Genomic DNA, 23,169 nt, shown 5'->3' with positions numbered 1-23,169 from the left:
CCCAAGACGAAGCTTAAGAAAGAAAAAGAGAAAGAAGGCGGAAAGGAATAAAAACTCCAAAGTAATCAGTCGTCATGTCAACATCTATGTTAAACAGAGCTTTGATCATAGCCGTTCAAGCCAATGTTGCTATTTCTGGGGTTTGCTAACGACATTAGGTTACTCAAATTGCCATTAGCCACTACAGTATAAGCTTGTTTATTATTGCCATGGTAATGATTTTTCTACCAAATGAAATTTGTCGGCAGGAAATTGTGTTTAATGCTGGTCTAATGAGTCTGCTGTAAATTAGCTGGCGTGCCAGCGTGGATGACTAAAAGGCCTTTAAGTAACCTTTAGTCTCTGTTGAGGGTAATTTGATACTGCCACTGATGATTCACTTAGCGAGGCTAAAAGCTATAGGCTGGCATCTCAAGAAGGACATGTGAAACTACCATCGCTCTTAAACTAGAAGTGAATGTGAAAATAATCTAATCGACTTGCAACTAGATGACTTTGAGCCGGTGAGCGTGAACTCTTGACTGGAGTCAAACCAATTTAGTGTTTTTGTCACCAAGGTCAAGGTTCGGCTACACATACAACTAGCAGTTTAGCTAGTCTAGGATACTGGCCTAAAAGGGAGGGCATCTACTTAAGATGGTGACAATTTTGATTATACTCCCTATTTCCTTCCTACCTATCACACTTTGTTGTTATATTTTATCAACAAAGTCATTCTAAATTTTTCAATCACTTGACAAAGGGCCAGGCAAGTAATGAGACGCATAAAATGCAACAGTAACACAATAATCTGTACTCCCCAATGGAACTGAATAAACAGATGGAATGGAACTGGGTAAACAGGGCAGCATCGCTTGGTCATCCTTTGGCACTTCATTTTTTACAGCTCAACAATAAAAACAATCAAAATCACAGCAAAAAAAAATTACAGTGAATATCAAACAAACACTGTTACAAATAACTACAGGTAAAATCATATAAATTGTATACTGTGTTATAAAATATAACAAAGTAACAAAAAGTTAACTAAACTTAAAAATGCCTTGAAATCTGTCCGCATACTAAATATCGGGCTTTATTAATGGCTAAAGTTCATACAAGAGCATGAAGTTTTACAGAAGAGTCAAAACATATCCTACTAATGAACACACACAAATAAATCTGTGAATCAAAAGAACTGCTGGTGCAACTAGTGTGTGTGTGTTTGTGCTTTTGTGTACACACATTACCAGGCGCACCATGTGTTACGTTCTTGGCTTTGCGCCAGGTCTGCAGTGCAGACTGAGCAGCCTCCTGATGCATCTGCGTATGCAAAATAGTGTGTGTGTGTGTGTGTGTGTGTGTGTGTGTGTGTGTGTGTGTGCGTGCGCACACATCGCTGGCACCCCTGCAGCTCTGTGGAAGCACACGTGGGTATTTCGTGTCAAAGTTACCGTCCTCCGTCACAAGCATGGCAGCCACGCCCCCTGGCATATTCCCCTGAGATCTAACAAGAGGTGTGTGTGTCTGTGTGTGTGTAGGGAGGTTGACTGTGCGTCTTGTGTTTTTAATGGTGTGACATTCCTCCTTAATGCAGGTGGCCCCTCCATCTAAAAAAACCCTTCCTCTTTAGACACTCGTCTGTGTTTAGTGCCACCCCCTGCCGCGCCCCCATCTAACCCCCCATTTCCCTGTACCTCCCACTGCACCTCGCCCACCCACGTCGCCCCTCCTCCTCCGGCAACACGTGCCCCTTCTTAGTGCCAACATGCCCTCATCCCCCATCTCCCTCCTCTCCCCTCCCTTTCCCTCCCCCCTCCACTCTCCTCTTTTTCCCACGCCCGCCTCTTTCTGTCATCACGTAGTAGGAGTGGTATCACCGCACGTGCCCCTTTTTAGTGCCAACAAGCTCCCCTGTGGCCCTCCTGCCCCCCCACCTTCCTGTCTTCCTCCCCCCCATCGTGTTTTACCCCCCGCCCAACTCCCGCCCCCTCTTTCTCACACTGTTCGTCTCATCACTATGTAAGTGGGGATACCAGACTGTTTTGCATACGGCTGTTTAGTCCTTTGTGGCAGGCGGGGCAGCATGCGAATATGCAAAACGGTGATGGGGAGGCATTTTGTAGTGTGATGAGGAAGGGGAGACGGCGGAACTGTGAAAGATGCTGCTGTGTGTGCGTATGCTTGTGTGTTTTCCAACAGATTCTTTGGCTCGCCACAGCGGTGGTTGGTACAGGAGCAGGTGCCACCAGAACCAAAGCCCAGTTGAGCAACGTGGCGATGGAATACCAACCCAAGCAGCCATAAATCCTACATGGAGGGATACTCTCATCTTCTGTGGCCTTTATTCCATTTCAGGGACAATGCAAGGAAAGGTTGTCACTTTTTTTTCTTTCAACATGCATTGTTACTGTAAATCCACACGACATAGAAGCGGCAAATATCAGCGGCAAATTAAGAAGAAAGGGACGGGGAAGTTCTTTTCGCTTCCCCCTCCTCTTCACCCATATCCTTCTCTCTTCTACTTATCTGTGGCGGAGAGCCAATGGTTCATTATAATTGGCCGTTGTCATCATGCAGATGACACACAGTCTCCGCGCTCTGAATATCATTAGCGCCTTTGCATACCTCCGCTCTTTTTTCTTTTTTTTCTGTCCTTTCTTCTTGTTCCTTCATCCCGAGGCTCATTTCGGGATTCGATATTCCAAAAGGTAATTATCATCCACGAAGCAGCCTATCAATATGTGGAGATAGCCATAATGGGGAATGAAGGTGCATGTCTGATTGTCGTTTTCTCTTTCGCCATTCCCAGCGCAAATGTAGAACAATCTCCCAGGGTGTGAGGGAGAGTGCGAGTGTATTTGTGTGATTGTATTTGACTCTCCTTTGCAGTGCAGTCCATTGTATATCTCTGTGGTTAAAGGGTGTTCTTTGCTCTCCTCCTCCTCCTCCTCCTCCTCCCCTTTCCCCCTCGTTTGCATATATCAACCTCTCCTTGGGTAGAATAATAGCTCTTAATTCTCCTCTGCAGCTCGTGCCTTCTGATCCATGACAAAAAGAAGGAGCCAGCCGGTCAATTTGCATACTCCGCATACTGATGAGGCGTGTGTTGCCGACTGCCTAATTACCGAGTCCTCCAGACACTCTCTCTCTCCTCCTGCAGCTTTCGCTTTTAACCCTCGCTCGACCGTTCGCCATGTCTTCATCTCCGTTCATTGTCGCGTTCGGCATTAATTCATCTGGAGGGGCATGTAGAAACAATAGAGAAACAAGAAAATGAACATAAGCATGTTGCAGTGACGAGCGGCTCGTTCGTTCACCTTCGTTTATTCCCCCGTCTGTGTTTATTGGCTAATTTGCGGCTCCTCTCGCTCGCGGCGGCTCTCCTTAAGCTACCCTCTTTGTCTTTGCCTTTGAAATTTACAAAATCTTACAAGAAATCAATACTTAATTGATTATTCACTTTCCTGCAGCCTCAAACGACCGGCGAGTGCACGTGCGTATTAAATCCGGCGTGTGTCTGTGTGTACGTGTGAGTCAGTCTCTGGTAGATCCCATGGTATTCCCAGTTCTTTCGAGGCAGCAGGCGGACGAGGTGGCAGGGAGCTCTGAGAGAAACACTCTGCAGCGTCAACGTGTATGTGTGTGCGCATGTGTGTGTGTGTGTGTATGTGAGTGTGTGGGCATATGAGACGTACCAGGGTCCCGTCAATAGCACCAAAGCCAGGGAAGTTCCAAGGGGTTGAAGAGGGTTTACTTCTCAGTCATTTTGCTCAAACTGCAACGGCCATCCAGATGAAGGGAGAAGCATGGAAAGCAAACAACAACAACAACAACAACAAACCAACACCAAGCCTGTGGGCACAGGAAGCACAGCAGGCTCCAAGCAGGATGTGGAAAGGAGTATATCCTCGCTTTCGGGGCGTTTTTTGTCCTCTACGCAGCGCTTCTTTGTTTTCCGTCCTGGCTTTGAGAGGAGAGCAGGGCAAGATGCCACCTGGACCCTTCAGAGAACTCCGTGGCGGAGTGGGCGCGGAAATAGGGGCGTGAAGAGAGGGGCGTGAGGAGGAGGAGAGAGAGAGGGGTAAAGGGTGCCTGGCGCCTGCCTCTGATATGCCATAAGGATGGCAGGCACGTAATGATAGCAAATGTAGAGCAGATTGGCTTGGAGGAGGAGGAGGAGGAGAGACAAGGAAAGGGGGAGAGGAGACAGATGGCAAAGCTGGCCTGGTGCCAACGATACCAAGACATGACTACGCAGGGAAACCTCCCCTTACACTCTGACACTTGTTGCTGTCTGTGTGTTCATGTGTTAGGAACACATTTGCGGACAAATACCGTGGCAGGAAATTCCCCAACCAGACTATGGCATTTTACTCGTGCCCTATTACCTCAATGTGGCCAGCGAACTTCTCTTATCTGTTATCTGCGATGGAATGATGATAATTTGATGTTTCAATGTCGCTGTATGCTTTGGCTGAGATATTTAAGTATGTATGAGAGCCTAAAGCAAAATGAGGGCGAAAGATAGAGGTCTGGCCTCCAATTTGACCTCCATTTATGCAACGTGGCAGAGGTCAAATATTGACTCCAATCGCATATGTTTTTTCATGGCCATCAAAAATAGATGTTGCAGCCCACTCAATCTTTTTTTTTATTTTTTTATTTACATAATGACATTTCAGTTGTGGGAAATGACGGTGATTTTTGTCTCGCAGTGTTCTTGAGTAAAAAAAAAACTGCTGGCTTGTGTTGGTTTATGACAAGGAAAATGGATGGCAGCTAGATAGAGTATTATGATGTTCATATTGAAATGTGCTGAGCAAACATCTTCCTGCACCAGCAGACGTGCTCTGTGTGTGGGAGAGAGAGAGAGGAAGGGAGGGATAGAAATGTATTTGTGTAGCGTTTGTGGGGAAGGGGGGGCGATGGTGCAAACACACACTGTACTGTATTCTTGTATGTTTGACTGGTGCCAATGAAAAGGGAGAAGTTCATACCAAAAGGAAAAGCATGCATCATAGGAAACCTGTCATTTAGGTATGCTGAATATTACAGGCATTCAGGTACACGGGACAGACAGATAAAGATGCTTTGGCGCATCAAAAGGCTTCTGAAATGGCCACAAGATTGAAAATCTTTTAATTTCTCATGTTTGACTTGTTTTGCATGATTGGAGGCAGAGCAGGTTATAGGAATAGATTGGGCAAAGCTCTGTCGTCTGCCGATAAAGAGTAATGTCATCATACACTGTGTATGTGTGTGTGTGTTCGTGTGTGTGTGTTTGGGTAGACTGGATGGAGGGGAGCGAGGGGGGGGGTACCCAAATCAAACACCCTATTTGAATAAGAACAATCAGAGCCCCAAAACGGAGCAGAGACAGAGAGGGGGGAAATAGCGAGGCGATTTGACTTGCGAATCAGCCAATGCATATCTGCATGCTAATTACGTGACAAGAAGGGGGAAAGAGTGGAAAGCGCCCCCCCATGCGCCAGACAGGGAGAGGGCGAGGGAGGAAAGACATAGCAGACACGAGAGAGAAACGAGGGGGACGAGCGACTGAGCAAATGGACAAACAAACGAAGAAATCAAAGGGAGCTATAGACGAGATGGGTAATTAATTCCCCATCAGCCTTTACTCCACGGCATTTGATTTTCTTTGGAAACAAATCGACAAGCACGGAGGAGGAAGAAAGGAGCGAAAGCAGAGGACGCGGACAGGGACTGGAGCATGGTTGGGGGGCATCCGAAAATTAAAATTATTGATTGATCTTAGGGTGCTGGGGGATGTAGAGCGGAGGACATTTTGAGGATGTAATTAGAGCGGACCGGGACCAAGGCTGGAATGATAATAGATGACGTTGGAATTCACCATGGCGATTGGTCATTAATCTCCATTAACGCCGACCAGGATATTAAAATTTCTAATTGGAAGGACAAAAATGATGTGGATGCTGTGTGTCTGCATGTTTATAAGTGTGTGTGTGTGTGTGTGCTTGGATGTTGATCTTGAGCATTTGGTGATAATTGCCACCATGGGGGACTGGTGTCCTGAGGTATAGTATATCAACTGTATCAGCCCGCCGATTAGACTTATGAACTACTGACAATGCAGCAATGAATGTACTCTTGTTTTTTTATTTGATAGACTGAAATCATCTCTCATTTATGGTTTGGGAAGAGATAACCTAGTTTACATCAGCCTTTATTTGCGTGTGTTTAAATGTATATCTTAGCGATAAGTATTCGTGACTGCATGCCTGTGCAATGATGACAAAGTTTCCAATTCAAGTTACTTTGCATTATTATTTAAAACCAATGTACAAATATTGCTTTTGTAATAAATGAAGATTATTATTAACTGTATTTACAATTAAGTTTCAAAAAAATCTATGCAATACATAAACTGTGTTTGTGTGTGTGTTCAAATTGTATTAAAAATTATTCTTATATCCTTCGTCATCTGTGTGTGTTATTTGGTGACTCTTTTATCTTCCTTCTTTTCAGTAGTAGATGAGGTGCTCCAACTCTGTGCACATGGAAAACGCTTGCTTTAGGGAGCCCCTATAGGTGCTGTGATGTCATCAGTGGCCTTGGATCTGCTGTTTGCGCTAAGTTACATCAGCCCAGATTGAGGAACACGGATGACAGGCCAATACTGTGTTTATCAATAGCTCTACCACCTTGCATGACTGTGCAGTGACACCGTCAATAGATTATGAAATCTTACTCTGTCAGCTATTCAATAATACAAATTGCTTGTGTGTAGTCAGCATGGGCATGCGTGCGCTCCCGCTGGTGTGTGCGTCCATGACGTAGATATGCAAGAGGTTAATGCATATGTTCCTGTAATGTCTCTGTGTATTCACTCTGCATGATTAGGATCTGTCCTTGAATTAGTAAGATGAAACTGCAACCCCCAACTCCACTGCCTCTACACACTTATATTCCATCACACACACACATATATGTTGTAGCCTATGTGGGTCCAAATGAAGTGCTAAATTGAAGACATAGCTGTACGCACACATACATAATAATGAAAAACATTTCACCTCTAATGTTAATTCATTGTTCATTAGCGAAAGAAGAGAATGTCACCACTCAGAATCAGCATGCTTTTGTGTGCGGCATGTGGGGGTGTGTGTGTGTGTGTGTGTTGGCTAGTGTGATGTCATTACGTTAATGGTCTTTCACTGGGGCTAGTCATTAAATGAGGATATTAAAGCAGTAGGCTGTTTTTATATGCATGGAGGGGTGATGTGTGGGGGTCACAGTTGCTTGAAGTCATCACTTATGCACGTTGGGAGGGCACACAAATACACAGGGGAACACAATCACACATAAAAATGAGCAAAATATGTATAGAAGGGGTCACTCAGCTCTCTTCAGGAGAAAGATGTCTATTTGTTTCTTTCTCTTTTCCTGTACTGTGCACACAAACACTGATGGAGCACTCACTTGCACCTCGTTTGAGTTGTTTTTTTTGAATATGTACCCCCTCTCAAGCCGGATTGATCATGATATTTATGAGCCAGGCTTGACGTGCATATTATTATTATCATTAATGTTATTATGCATGAAATAACATTAGGCCTGGCAGAGGCAATGCAGAAGCAGGGGCTATCACTGCTCCAATCATCAGATTGGTCTGATTTATGATTTATGCAGACCACATATGGCCTGAGATAACGCCCCTGGAGGCGCTGGGCTGTAAAAAATTGTTTTAGCCAATTGATTAATCAAGACTGGTCATATGTGTGAGTACTTCATTTGTATATGTGCTTATACAGCAAAGGGAAATGTGTGTTTATGTTCATGTGTCTATCTAGATGAGCATGCTGGTGTCTGTCGGCTCTTGGATTTGGTGACGTGACCTTGTCAAGCAGAGTGAGAACAGGGAAACGACAACAGGGAGATTGGAGAAGGGCAGATGGTAACATGAAAGAAAAAAACTGAATACACATTTGATTTGGTTAGAAAAGTATTCATTTTTAACGTCTCATGTAAATGAGTGTAAGTGCAATTCAGAATTTCAGTTTGAGTTGTGGAAGAAAACACGGAAAATGTGTATCACAATAAAGTGTCGAGTTCTCTTGTTACAATGTTTTGGTTTGTTGCTTCTGTCATGGCAAGGCAATGGGGATTCAGGTCAAACACAAGAAATGGAAAAAATATGAATTAATCATAAGAAAAATGAGTGGTGCAAAACATGCAGGGTAAATATGCCAGTGAGCATTCTTTACAGCGTTCGCTTTAAACCGCTTGAGACTAGTTAGGTTTACATCTCATTCCAAGATTATCACTCGGTTATAAAATCGTAAAAATTACAGTCCAACCTTCCTTTTCTTCATTAATTGTGTTTTGGGCTAAAATATGACAAAACAACATCCTGTCTGTGTTAGGGGTGCTTTTTCCAGTAGCAGGCATAACAGAGACTTAATGGTAGGAAACAGGCCAAAAGTAAAAAAAAAACGTATTGTCTTGTTTCATGCAAAATGGTACAAGGAGCCCAAACAACTGACTGACTTCCTGTGCAAAGTGCAACACTGCCTGTCATGTTCAGATTGTGAAACATGATGAATAATTAAGAATCTTATGATTTAAAGAGCGTTTTTACCTCACATATTTTGCCAGACATTCTGCTGGGTATAATCACACATCATGGTGTGCCACTTTTGGCCTGCGTGTGGGTCACACTTTGGGCAGCCCTGTGCTAGGTTTTAAAGCATCCTTGTGTCTGCACCACACGTCGATGACTTAGCTTTGTTCAGCCTCATGTGCATAAAACATATTTGCCGACTACCCTAGGAAGGTAAGCTAAAAAAACTGTGTGCAAAAACAGCATGACTTGCATGAATTTCAGCGTTCATCGGTCCAACCCTAGTACATACGTATTCATTGTCTAACGTTAGGCTAACTTATTCAGGTCATTATGATGTGAACCACCTACTCTCTCTGGCATACCAACCACTGCTGGGTGAATGCGTCACCAGCTGTGCACCGCTTGTGATATTTTGAAGGAGTTTGCCACCATCAACCAGTGTACATCATTGGTATTAAAGCAAATGCAAAGACTTATCAGTCAGTGCGTTTACATGACACTCGAGAAAACCCAATTACCTGGTTAGTCTGACTATGATTGGATGCATGTATACACCTTAGTCTGACTAAAATCGGACCGGATCAGATTTCTCATAGTCGGATTAAAACACCTAGATTATTCGATTGATAGTCTCATTACTCGTGCAGATATACGTTCCATCAGATCGGATCGGATTTTGCGTTTTTTCCATTTTGTTCAGTCATCATTGTGTTACATCATTTAGTGATAGATAGTGATTAACAGATATTTATTTACATTACTTGTTTGTTTGAGCGGTGACGAAATGGCTGCAGTGGCTAGCACCAAGCCTATAAGACCGGCACCAACTTCTTTAAAAGGTACAGTATGGCAGCATTTTGAGTTCCATGAGGGGAGAATTAACAAGACCTACACAGTTTGTAAGGTGTGTGAAACTCAACTTAAATACTTCGGCAATAGGGCTGCTCGATTATGGCAAAAATCATAATCACAATTATTTTGATTAATATTGTAATCACGATTATTAAGGACGATTATTCATTGAGTTGAGAACATGCACTTATTGAACTTTGAACTCTGGTATTTCTTTTAACACGATAAGTTTGACCAGAAAAAAGGAAAAATGCATATAAATAAAATAAATATATATATCAATAAAATGAATTAAATATTATGTAAAAATAAAAACTATCCTGGTGCGGCTCGTGATGGTAACACATGCCGCTTGTCCAATGTGTTAATCAGTTTGTTGCCAACGGTGTTGATAGGGCACATGTCTTTGGCAATCATGTATGTGACGGTATCCATCATTTCTTTATGCCAGTGGGAGCTAGGTGGGTATGCGGTGGCATTGTAAAGTCTGTCCTTGATTGAGGACTGGGTGGCGGTGGCAGGAGTCGAGGAGCTTTTCATTTTTTAGTTTTTTTGTTCCTTCACTACTTGGTCATGTATTACTCTGTGTGAGGACTTTAAATGGTTAAACAAATTGGTGACTGGTGTTCCCTTGAGCTGCAGACACGGTCGCGTGACATATCTTGCACAATATCTTCGTTTGTTCCGAGTCAGACTCCTTGAAACTTAAGTGTTTCAACAACACAGAATTTGCTTTACCCTTCTTCCCGACCAAAGGCTGCATTTCTGCCATCTTCTACCGTCTTCTTCAACACATTTTTTCAAAACACGCACTGGCAATACGCACTGGCAATACGCACTGGCGTGGCTGAAAGCAAACATTTTCAGGCGGGGGCGGGGCGGAGCGGAGGGAAGCGCACAGGTGGAGATGGAAGGGTTCGCTGCATTTACCACACAAGACACGGCGTGCGGCAGAATGATCGTTTTATTACGATTATCTTGTTTTCATGACCGAGGGAAGCCAAAATCGAAATTGAAATTCAACTAATCGCCCAGCCCTATTCGGCAACACAACTAATTTGAGAAACCACCTTGCGCGATACCACCCAGAGTTGGCAGAGAAGCAGCGACCTGTTGCAGATGCCAGTCAGAGAACGATCAAGCAGACAGTGGCACTGCTTCAACTGAACCCTGAGAGAGCAAAGCAGATTTCCAAATCTATTGCAAGTTTACTGCATTGGATTTAAGACCGTATTCAGTTGTGGAGAATGTGGGTTTTCGAACGATGGTGTTCACTCTAGAGCCAAGACACAAAATACCATCTCGTCATTACCTCACTGACAGAGCCTTACCGACGCTCTAAAAAGTGAAACTAAAACAGAAGTTTTGGACACTTTGATGAAAGCAGGTAGATAAGCAGCCATGTTTTAGTATGAAAGCTGATACATAGGTCCATAATGTGTTGAAATGCAAGCTGCATTGATTATTGCATTGAAAGATTTTTTTATTTTGATATAAGCTATAGTATACTGTTTTTCCCTCAGGGATATGCTCATTGCCTGTAACAGGAGGATTCTGTGTTCATAGAAAGTCATATCTTTTTGTGACGAGAAAAGCCTTTTCTTTAATAAAATATTAGAGAAGGTAATTAATCTGTTGATTTTTTTAATGAACATCACAAAAGTAGGAAGTGATTAGCAAACTGAGTAGCAAACTCAGATTTAATTGTCATTATTATTATTATTATTTTTTTAATCATGCATGGAAATGTATACAAAAAATTGTTGCATCGAGATTCACCAATAATCGGTTTAGAACTGAACTCATAATCGGAAGCTAATTGAATTGTGAGGTGCCAAGAGATTCCCACCCCTAGATTTTATCATTATGAGAATCAGAAATGGCCAGGTATGTGTACTCAAACAAGGAACACAACATGCAGCTTGCAATGATCATAACAAGACGGAACAAAACAGTTAAAGAATGGTCAAGAATAAAGATCCGCCAAAGGGCAGCAGTGTACTGCACAATAGAATGCAAACAGACAATAGGTGTGTATATATTAAAATCCCCAATGGCCAACATAAAAAGTACAGGCAATAACGGCATAGGTAAGATGTGCAAGGTCATGCAAGCAATGTACATACACAACACACACAGACACTCTGTCACAAAAGCAAAAATCTGATTTTATAAGAGGCTTACAAGAGTCCTAACAGGAAAGGTGAAGCTATAGTTATTAAAAACAAACAAACAAACAAAAAAAAACAATAGAGACAAAGCCAGCCGGACTCAAGGTCAGTTAAAATGTACCAGAATAAAAATTCAGTGCATATTCCTTTCAGAAAATTCTATTGTTTGAATACTGAGAACTGCTTTATCAACATGTAAGATTTTGTTTTGAATGTCAGTCTTTCTACAACCCACGATTTCAATGTATTTTGGAAAAAAACATGAAAAGTTGTACAAAATATTGGACAAAATAATGAAATAAACTGAGCACTCCAGACTTTAAAAAATATGTAAGATTAAATCAAAATTTAATAACTGATGAGAGCCCACAATACTGGAGCTCTCATATGTTTTGTACGGCAGGAACAGAATATTGAAAGCTTCTTACCTTGATGGCGTGTTGGGAGTCAGGGCAAACTGTTGTAACCTGCTCCACTTCACTGTGGCTCCCTGCAATGTTGAAAACTGATTAGTACCTAAATAAGCATCAAAAACTCTTTTCACATCATTATTTCCTATTGGTTACAAAGACTGCACTTTCTGTAGTGTTTTCACAGTATCATTACTATAGCCCACCAGTGAAGGGCTGTTAATGGGAAGCAAAGATAGCGGAACAGCCGTGAACTTCAATACAGGTTCAAGATAGAAGTCACATGGCCTGGTCGCTAAAATTAGCTTTCTGTACTTTTACAAGGTTTAAGTTCAACAATATTCCAATTTCCAATTTATGGAAAGTCTCATCTGTGCAGTACTTGAGTAAATGTACTTAGTTTACTTGGCTGTATTCCATCACTGCCTTGATTTCGAAAAAATAATCAAGAGACGGTGCATTCAAATGCTCGTTTCCATCCACCACTGTTATGTGATAATTAGGAGTTGGTTCAAACAGTTTTAGGCCTCGGTTTTCCAGTCGACATCCATTATGCCATTTTGCCAAAAAAAAGAATACATGATGAAACATTTTTTGTTTGCTTCATATATTAATGTGAGGAAAGTTACGTCAGATCTGCGAGGAGCAATGAGGAGACTGTTTCAATCTGACACTATTTTTCATCCCTTCAAAAGGGAAAGAAGCCTTAGTCAGAGCGAAAACAGACGATCAGTAAAGTGAATTGAGGGTTTGCTACATCACAACTTATTCGGAAAGAGTCCTTCCTTCCCTTGTTAAGTGCATACAAACTTTCTGGCAATATTGAGAAAGTCTATTTTTAATTCTCCATCAATCTTTCTAATGTCATACTTCAAATGCGCATAGAAACATGTTGATGGAAACATGGCTATCGAGAATGGCTGAACCTGGCAGTGTTGCTCACATACTGTATGCACTGAACCACGACACAGCTAATGGGCAACAGGGCGGAAACTTGACTGAAATCTGGTTCTCTCGTGAGCTAGAGAAAGAGTGAGGAAGTGGCGAAATGGCTCTGAGCAAGGGCAAAAATCTTACACGTGTGTGCTTGTAGTCCTCTTTGTCGCACAGGTATGATTAAGGTGACTGCTGGTCAGATGATTGCAAGCAATACCTTGCTGCGATTGCATGTGTCCTTGTGAAAGTAGACCACACGTACGGACAATCCAACCTACAGGCAGATTTTAACGGATTGCGACCCAAAAAAATTCTATATTGCTGAAGCAGAGCTAAAGGGAAGTGGGCCTGCAGCAGGCCACGGCCAGGCTGAAGGAACCACTGCCGAGGTGATTATAGATTCTGAAAGCAGCGCTGGACTCTGAGGCAGAGATTATTATAAATTTGGTCATTGGCAATGAGGACACTACAGGGGAGAGAAAAACAAATATTAGGGCCCCCTTCAATGCCGCGGCCAGTGTGAGCTGTTTTCCATTTTAATGCATTATGTGTGTATAAGGGAGAGAGGGGAGATGAGTTTTTTTTTCCTCCTCAGTGTGGGTGTGTGTGTGTGTGTGTGTGTGTTAGATTCAGCAAACTCAGATTTACATTTCCCTTGCACTGCCTGTGAAATGTTTTCAGACGTGGGCAGCGTGACTGCAATAATATATAAGGCTCGTTCCCTCTTGCGCTCTCCCTCTTCTTTCTTTCTTACACATACTTACATGCACGCACACTGCAGACTAAGACTGCGTGAGAGAATGAGGATGAGGGAGTGGAGCCGTAATTACCAACCGTGTGAGAGAAATGGAAATTCACACTTAGTCTGATTCTGTGCTTAGCTTTCAAGCCACTCTTTCACTTAAGCTCATATTGACACGTTGACTTAAAGTGAAGGTCCCCCGACGTCACACAGTTAAACACACTAAGAAGTTGGATTCCAAAAGTTCATCATTAGAAAAGGCCTGAGAAACACACACAAAGAAAAGATGTGTCTCGCAAGAATTACTTATAAAAATGTCTATTTGCTTCTGGCAAAAAAAAAGTACAGAGCAGTTTTTAAGTGATGATTCCTGGGATTCTTGGGATCTTTTTCTTGATTGTGACAGCTGCTGCGGTGATAAGCAGGCAAGGCTTTGCTGTTTTTCAATACATTAACACAGGCATCCAGACTTGTTAATAAATACTTCTCAAAGTTAGAAAATAAATAGCAATTTAAACTTAAAGTCTGACTGGACCTGGGTGGAAGTGGGATTATCGTCGCAGGGAAAAGTAGCAAAATGATGCAGCAGTTTTTGAATTACGTTTAATTTCTGTGATTTTTATATTAATTGAATCATATCTAAAACACTGTATATTGAACCCAGTGCCACAGCAAGTTCACGGAAAAGAGACAAACGTATTCTAAACGTTTCATGTACATGAGCATGGATTGTCTTTTTTTTTCCAGGACACTGTACAGGAATATGAAACCAAATGGATTTAATAAATTACAGTTTAAAATGCTTCTAAAGGTGAGTCTGTTTGTAAAATATGTCCCCCCTGAATCAATGAAGGCCAGAACTTTTGTGAAGGTTCATATTCTAGGTCATGGAATTCAAATGTGATTGGTCCCTGTAATTAGACCAATGGGATAAGAAACGTGATCGGTTCTAGAGGTGTGGAAATTTCTCGATTATACAATGCACCGCGATGCAGACATGGAAGATTCTCCATCAATGCAGAGACAGAGAATGATTGAGAGTCTGCAGCTTATGTTGATTTTTGATTGTCCGGCCTCAGCTGGACAATAAAGTTACCTCGCAACGTTGCTCCCATGCTGTGAATTGAATACAGACATTAAGGCTAACGTTACTTATGTACTGTAGGAGGTATGTCGGAGGGAGGCGAGGATCTTCTCAGAGTGATTAACAAATAAAAATGTTAAAACGGACATTTTAAAACATGTCAGACTTTTAAACTTGCTGGGAAGCACAAACTGGACCCAATGAACGAACGAGACACACGCTGAGCGTCACTTCAGCCCCACATCGATTACTAATCACGTCAGCCATTTTCACCTGAAGCTAACATCTGCAGCCGTAAATAATAAGTGTTACAGCAAGCCCAGCTAATCAGCCGAGATCTGAGGAGGCGCTGTCAACTTTGCTCTAACTCTGAGAGAGGTGTGTGCAGAAGTCAATTATTGCCTTATCTTAAAGCTGCCAAGGGAAAAACAATATTATTGTAGATTACAACAAACGTGTAAGGCACTGCAGATGGATAAATGTCGTGGTTTTTATAATATCTATGTATTGAAAAGGTGCAGCCTTTATTTTGTAGGCTGCTGTAGTCTGGTTATTGGACGGATAATCTGAATAAAAGGGGAATTCAAATGATGAAAAAGTAGCCATGAGTAGTAACATAGATGATGCCATACACCGGGAAGCACCGCGTTGTATCGACAGTTGTTTTGCATTGGAATCGTTGACAGGTAAATCGAATCCGATCGTGAGGTCAGTGAAGATTCAAACCTCTTATTGGTTCCCAAAGGCTATCTTTGTCCTAACTCTGTATTTCCTGAATTAAACATAAACATTAAACATATTTCAAATGTTCTGAGGCAGGCTCGGTGCTGAAATGTGTTCGATATGAGCCAAATAGCCAAAAGAGGTGAGGCGTGAATCTTTTGTCCTCCTTGAATTATTATTATTGTAATATGCTTATCAGCCTTCCACAAACTGATTTTTATTTAAATATAACCAAAATAAGGATTTTTTCTGTAACCTTAAACAAATTAATTCTATAGATTGCATTTTTTTTGTTGCCTAAACCAAACCACAGACTGGATGCAAACAAACAATGACAACTGAAAATTCATGTTCATGTAAACAATTGTGTAGATTATATTTTTGTGACAATTTCATTAGCTACTCTGATATCATGTTGATAAAATCCATGTGAGTTTGTAAACTCAGTGACTCTTAATTACATTCTAAGCGAGTTGCATTGTTGGCGTGATAGTAATTACATTGGCTTTTTCAAGCTGGCCACAGTATATCAAAAGAATGTAAAGCAATTAAAACTGAAAATGTAATATCAGCAGACATGAACACATTGGTCACATCACTGTTGATTTAATTACATCCCAAGAGCAGGTGGAAGACCTGCATCTGCCTGCTGTGTGCATTATTTCAAGGTAGTTTACTGTATTCACAATATTGTTTCTATTTGTTGGTGTTCAGATATTTCACCGGTGGAAAGGTTGTCTAAGCCCGAGGGGTTCAGATTTGCAAGGATCTATCAGACAACCAAAATCACAACCATAAACGATCCACGCAGCCATCTATACATTCAAAACTTACCCCGGGGCTGTGTGGCTGCATGGGCTCTGTCTAAGCACTTTGTCATTTTAAGTGTAACACAGGTATTGATTCCATAGGTTTGATTCAAAATGCAATGTCTTCCTCCGAGAGTTGATTAAACCCTTTTGGTATCGATGCACTGGGCCCCTGTGTGTGTGTGTGTGTGTGTGTGTGTGTGTGTGTGTGTGTGTGTGTGTGTGTGTGTGTGTGCGTGTGTGTGTGTTTGTGAGGCAGAATGTGTATGGGTGAGACAGCGAGAACGGTTTGTGTACATGCATGCATGCGTTCATTGATAAAAGCATTACAGAAAACCACGACGTCAGGACTGTGTGATCTAGAATCATAGTCCCCCTTATGGAAGTCTGAACACACATTCACTCTGCTCTCCATTCGCTACTCCTCACTTCTTTCTTTCTCAATCAATGCTAAGCCAGTCAGTATATTAACCATCACTCCTGAAGTGGAACTCCAAACATACTGAAAATGAATTCGACTGCCAAGTTGTTTTGTGTGACTTATCATCATTATCATAGAAGACGAAGCAGTTATAATAATTCAAATAGTGGTACATGAACATCAGCACCACTTCAAATTAGGGCTGCAACTGATGATTTTTTTTTCATTACTGATTAATCTTTAGGTTATTTTCCTGGTTAACTGATTAATAGTTTGGTTTATTCAACACAGTAAAGAGCAAAGAATGCCCATCACATGTAGAGCCTTAGACGATGTCTTAAACACATCAACCGATCACACATCACATCTATTGAACATTTGACATTTCTGCTTTCAAAATGATGCACTTGCTTCAAAACAGTGAAAGCATTCACATAACTCACAATCACATTCTCAAACCCCCAATGTTGACAACAACAATCTTAAATTACTAATGAGCCTCACAGAACTGTAACGTAAGAGACAAATCAAAGTATAGATGATTTCAATACTTCATCTCACCTTCTCTTCCAAGCATTTAAGACAACGTAAGTGAGTTTAATGAAGGACCATTCAAGATTTTATGTCAGGCCGGAATATTTTAGGTCAGGTCATTTTTTCTTTAGACATGACTCAAATGATTTACTGATCAGAACAATTAATTTCCAAATTGATAAATTGAGTAATTGTTGCAGATCTACTCTGTGTGACTTTTTCAGAAATCTGCGAAAAGTTCAAAATCTATTTTACTTCTAAATCTACAAACTGTATAGTACGTACACGAGTATCAGTTCCTAACTTTTGCAGCAAAGGATCTTTGGCGAATGGAGAAGAATATATAATTAAGGGCCATATTCATATAGAAATATATAAACTACATGTAAGCGAACCAGCATGTTACTGCAAAGCCAAATAGTTAGTCTCAGAAATCTGAACAAATAACTTATTATCAGCCTGCTGCCTTTCCCCTGATGTCCAAACCTTCTGTCTACTGGGACCTAACGGGGATATGTTAGAAACAGGGGAGCTCACAGATGATAGGGAAAGCTCAACTGCATCTTGTCATTTATTCAGTCCCAAAAAAAAACAAAAAAAACACATGAGCACTAAACTGCACCACATCACCCCAGACATAACTCAGTGCATGCATCTTAGTGATAACAGTAATCTCTGATTTGCATTGCAAGCTAAATAAGGGCAGATTTCATGGGTCAATGAATTTGCTGTTAGAGAAAAAAACGTATGTCACTGCAAAGCAACATGGGATTTTAATTTTGGTGCAAACATTGTTGGAGGGAGAGGAACCAAGGGAGAAATAGAGCCTTTGTATATAAAAAACTGACACACGCACACGGACACACACACACACACACATGCACCTACACCTCGCCCAGGTCCCCGAAGCTAATTAAAGGGAAGGCAGGCGAGCAGAGATGTGATAACTCTGAGAATCATGTAGAATAGTTGTAATGGGTGACCCTTTTTTCTCTCCCCATGCGGCGGGCAGAAATCTCATTTGAGAGTGAGCCATTCCAATTTGCTGCGGCGAGGCAGGTGTCAAAGTCTCAAGCAGGCAGAAAAACATCCCTCGGTGCCTTCTCCTTTGTTTGAGATCATGTGATGCCCCTGTGTGAAAATGCAAAGAGCTACAAAGTCGACTGAAGCCGGGCTTGTATTCTATTTTAACGTACCTCTCTCTCATTCTTCTTCTCTACTTCTGCACCCCAACTTAATGTGGAGAAACAAAGAGTGTTTTCTGTCTCCGTGTTTTGTGTACAGAAAGGATTATGTTAGTGATCAGAGCAAACATGAGAATTATAAACACAGTCCATCTTCATTAGGCTGCAGGCCAGATATTACTGGGCTGGACAGCCTGGAATGTTTGGTCGTCCATTTAGCCAAGGGCAGGAGCAGGAGGGCTGCTGTGCAGGGCTCCAACTCCCTTTGATCCTCTGCAAGTGTGTGTGTGTGTGTGTGTGTGTGTGTGTGTGTGTGTGTGTGCAATGCAATTTCACAACCCAAGTACACCAGCTGGTCCACGTTAAAGTTCCAAGGTAACCATGGCGCCCCACGGCTGGTGGAGAGTGTGTATGTGTGTGTGTGTGTGCTTGTGATAACATGTGGTATACGTTTGGATGCGCTCCTCCACCCTTTCCCCCCCTTTGGCTTTGACTTTTAAGGAGTTTCGACACTGAGCTTTTGCCTCTATCAGGTAAACAGGATACGGGTCACTGATAAAACAATATATACACATACACAGCCTACCACCATGGGAGGATATATGTGTATTCCCCCCTAACCACCAAATACCTGGGGTTGGGTCACCTAAAATAGTTTCCTGTGTATCACTTTCAATTGAGATTTTTAGTATCACATGGTGTAAATAGTGTTTGAGCAGCTCTGCCAAGACGTATCTCGAGGGGAAACAGCGCTACACTGAATATATACAAGACTGCAGTTAAGTGCCATTAATACAGAAAAGAGTCATGCTTAATCAGTTAACATGATTTTATTTGTGAACCATGTAACGTGAGGAAGCCAAGTTTGCCTGACAGTAGATCTTATTTTTATGCATTTTGGCTGCATCGTCATTGGACACATAAATATTTGAGTTATTAGAGGAATTGTGTATGACACGTAAGAAAATATAGCCAGTAAAATGACTAGTGTTCCACTACTCTTAAGAATATGACAACATCCTGAATCTGATATGGGTCAGGTCTGTCCTCCTTATAAAATACCATATGTGCCAAAAAAATCAGCTCATCCCAATACTTATTTATGTTTGTAGTTAGGCGGTGACCTGTGGAAAGTATTACAGATGTAGAGGAGGAATTGAGGAGAAGTATTACATAGAGCAACAACTCCATATTGGGAGGGGGACAGGGATTGTGGATGCATTAAACAAGGACAGGACTTTCAATCAGAAGAGCACTATGAAACCAACAGTTTCAACAGTGAGATCTTTTAACTAACACAGTGAAGTAAGTAAGTGACATAGGTAATGTAGGTACATTTCTAACGGAAGTTACAGTAGTAATGCAGTGGTTTGAAGACTTTTTATCTTGCCTAATCCTAACCAAGTATTTTTCTTGCCAAGACCAAGATCATTTTGTGAGACTAACAAACAACTTATTCAGTCACTTAGGCATGCGGATGTGTTGTACGGGTCCATATAAACTGTATTTATATTCTGAATTTGGCCTTATTCCGAATGTAGCATTTTCTGATTAAGACATGGGATATGCAGATATTATTCTCTGGACATTTACACAGCAGATTCTGAATGTGTGTCTCAATTGCAGTCTTTAACGCAGTTTGCGATTCACCGCCTCTTGCATGTTTACATTTTCTGGACGGTTGAAGAAACAAACCTACTTTGAGAAATCACAAAAGACTTGGATATCAACTAGTTTTTGGACATGTGCAAATATGGCAACGCAAACCTTTTCAAAAAGGTGGTTGAGCGAATGAAAACGGGGGGCTGTGTTCAGTAATAAAAGACAGTTCATTTTCAATAGCCATCCAGACAGCCCTGTATGAAAACTGTCTTTCTCAGAATAACGGCAAAAATCGGAATTATATCTCCTCTGTTCTTAAACCCTCATTCTGAGTAAGGAAAACATTTTAAGAAAAGTCAGGCAGAGCCACAGAGGAGGGATACCTCTCCCAGGATGGACAGACATGTAAATGTAGTCAGTATGCATCAAGTTGTGTTATGACAAAACAAGCATACTGTCGGAATAAAGAGATGAAGATAGACAGAGAGGCTGCTGAATGTTACGTCCTGCAAACTTGAACATTTGGTGATGGAAATACTTGACTGTTATCTTGTATGTATATGCTTTGTGCTAGGGTTCTTTGCTTGCTGACTAAACACATGTATAATTCCATGAAAGCACATGACTGAGGCCTCATCCACCGTACATTACGTTTCATAAACTACTGTAAAATAGTGCCATTATCCACACATCCCATGATTCATCGCCATAGGCATACATTTACATGTAAAGAAAAATAAATCACATTACAATTGCAATTAAAAAGCACTCCATTTTTTTGAGTGTCGGTAAGACGTGGACCACAACAGCTGCTGTGGTAATAATGTGGCTGGACCAGGACATATAGATTCATATTTATCTGAGAAAGGCTAATAATCTAAAGAAAGACCCATACACATACACACATTGAGCCACAGAAAATCAAATCCTTTATGTCTTTGAAAATAGCACACAATAATGCAGCAATGTTTGGTGCTCCTCGCAATTACATTCCTTTCTCCCTCCGTCTTTCACTCTCCATTTCTATATATGTGATTGGTGTGGCTGTAGAGCTACCATGATGATTCAGATGGGAACAATTGTAGAAGATTGGATAGGAGAAGGCACCAAACAATTCTCATAAGTTCGCAAAAGTCCACCCTGCGACTGATGACAGTCTCTGTGTACATCTGATTACCAGCTCTCAGACTCGACCAGGGGGTCGTGAGCTCAGGAGGCGTTCAAATGCACGGTTCAGGTAAGATTTGTGGTCTAGCTGCAAAACAGGTAGACAACCACAACCTTGGAGTAAGGCGCTGCAAGCAGCAGAACCAATCCTCTAATTTTCTAGAAAACTATGGACAATTTCAAGTAGAATGTGTTATATAAATGAGGCTGAAAAAAGTTGGATACCTTCATGTTTGCGAACCCTGTGCATCGTTAATATTTTGTTTTTAATAAAACATCAGGTGTGTTTTACAGGCATACATCAGTTGTTTGTTGCACGTGTCGGATGCAAACCTCAAAGAACTACTACTGCCTCATTAGTCCTGAAAAGTACAGTGTGTACATGCAAGAATACTGAGCTAAATCCGTCTTTTCATGCATCGTATTGCTTCCTCAGGTACACCACTGCAGTTGTGACTGAATATAAAACCCTTGTGGTCTACCCAAAGGACGCCACTTTCAAAGCACAGTGAGCGCAAACATGCAATACCCCTCAATCCCTGCTTCTACTGTGACTTTCTACTTCTTTTTAGTAAACAGCCACGAGCTTCTGCCTCCTCAATGGCCACAAGCTTCCTACAATGATGAAAGAGCTTTTTAGGATTCCTGCATTTTGACTTTTAATTGCACATGCTGCACCTTTACCAGCTTTTAAAATTGTTTTGTTAATATGAAAAACGGTAAAATCCCAACCGTTGAGGCAGTTCTGACGCTTTGAGATCAACACGCTCCCGTCACCGGCAGAAAAATGCTGCAAAAATTTTAACTTAACACCTCGCTGACATCGATGAAGATGTTTAATCTTTTCTTGAAATGAAAAATCATCCTGCTATCAAGCTGTCTACTGCGGAGAGAAAAATCTAATGAAAATATAGTGCTACATATTGATAATGATATTCTGTATCTTTCTATCCTCACCTAATCAGAGGTGGAATATGGCGCAGAGTCTCCCCTCTCTCCTGCCGTGACAGCCACAATTCATCACAGCTTTAATTTAGTCTGTTACTGGGGTGTCGATAGGACGAACACTGCCTGGCGACCCTCTGTCGCACACTCGAACACATCCACACACGTACAAATGCGAGCGCGTTCGCACACGTCCGCGCGCAGCATGGCCACTCTTGTGACCCTTATGGGGAACCGTCCATCCCCGGCAGCTCATCTTTGTTACAAACACGTACACACACACGGAGGCACACCTCCTCCCATCGTCCAGCGGAGCTATCTGTTGTGTGGCTGGCTGTGGCCCCTAGCTCAAGGCCCTTCTCCCTGGATGTATCATCAGTCATTTAAAGCAATTAAGCACTTCTCAATGAGAATAGCCCGCTCTTCCTTGAGCAAGACGGAGAGGAGCGATTCACAAAGCCATTTTCTACCAAATCCTATTAAAGGTGGGGAAGGGAGGGGGGGGGAAAAAACGAGGTTGAAGACTTAAAATGGAGGGCTTTTATTTAAGGACTATGAGGTATTACAGGCCAGATTACTCTTGGCTTATGTTCCTAGTCTGGGAAATTACATTCCCACTTTTTTTTTTTGGAGCGCCCAGGCTTTGGAGTCGGAGATGAGAATCACCTTAAGTCTCTCTTGTTTTTCACTTCTCCACTTCAATGGGTTGTACTTGTTCTTGTTGTTGTGTTTTGCGAGAAAGATTTCTGTTTTCCACGCTTATTGTCACCTACTGAGCTTTTAGATACCTCTTGGGGTTTGTTTTTAGGTCCGGGGATTTATGTCAATTCTATCCGGTTCTTTCAAGGGAAATTACTTTTTCATTCCAAGATCTAGTCTTAATTATTGATAGCAAGGTAAAGACATGAGCGCAAATTTTCACAGGATAAAAACTTTTGTGCTTCAATCTCAACAGGGTTTAAAATCACACACCATATAAACACAGCTGTGAGTCATCATATAAAT

The 23,169-nt window shown here is 41.6% G+C and overlaps 2 long non-coding RNA genes across 2 annotated transcripts in view; both read right to left on the bottom strand.

The window, feature by feature from the left end:
• The window catches only part of LOC115570355 (uncharacterized), a 177,702-nt gene that overhangs the window by 31,275 nt on the left and 123,258 nt on the right, over positions 1 to 23,169 (bottom strand). The window contains exon 2 of the long non-coding RNA XR_003981752.1: positions 12,036 to 12,097. This is a non-coding gene — a long non-coding RNA (uncharacterized LOC115570355). The remainder of the gene's footprint in view (positions 1 to 12,035; positions 12,098 to 23,169) is intronic.
• Positions 2,308 to 4,474, bottom strand: LOC115570354 (uncharacterized). Its single transcript, XR_003981751.1, has 2 exons — positions 3,678 to 4,474; positions 2,308 to 3,218 (listed from the first exon to the last, which is right to left on the bottom strand). It is a non-coding gene; the product is annotated as an uncharacterized LOC115570354 (long non-coding RNA).

This window comes from Sparus aurata, chromosome 19 (genome assembly GCF_900880675.1).
Source record: "Sparus aurata chromosome 19, fSpaAur1.1, whole genome shotgun sequence".
Classification (NCBI taxonomy): Eukaryota; Metazoa; Chordata; class Actinopteri; order Spariformes; family Sparidae; genus Sparus; species Sparus aurata.
Note: the sequence above shows the minus strand (reverse complement) of the source record. Positions and strands in the feature narration are given on the sequence as shown.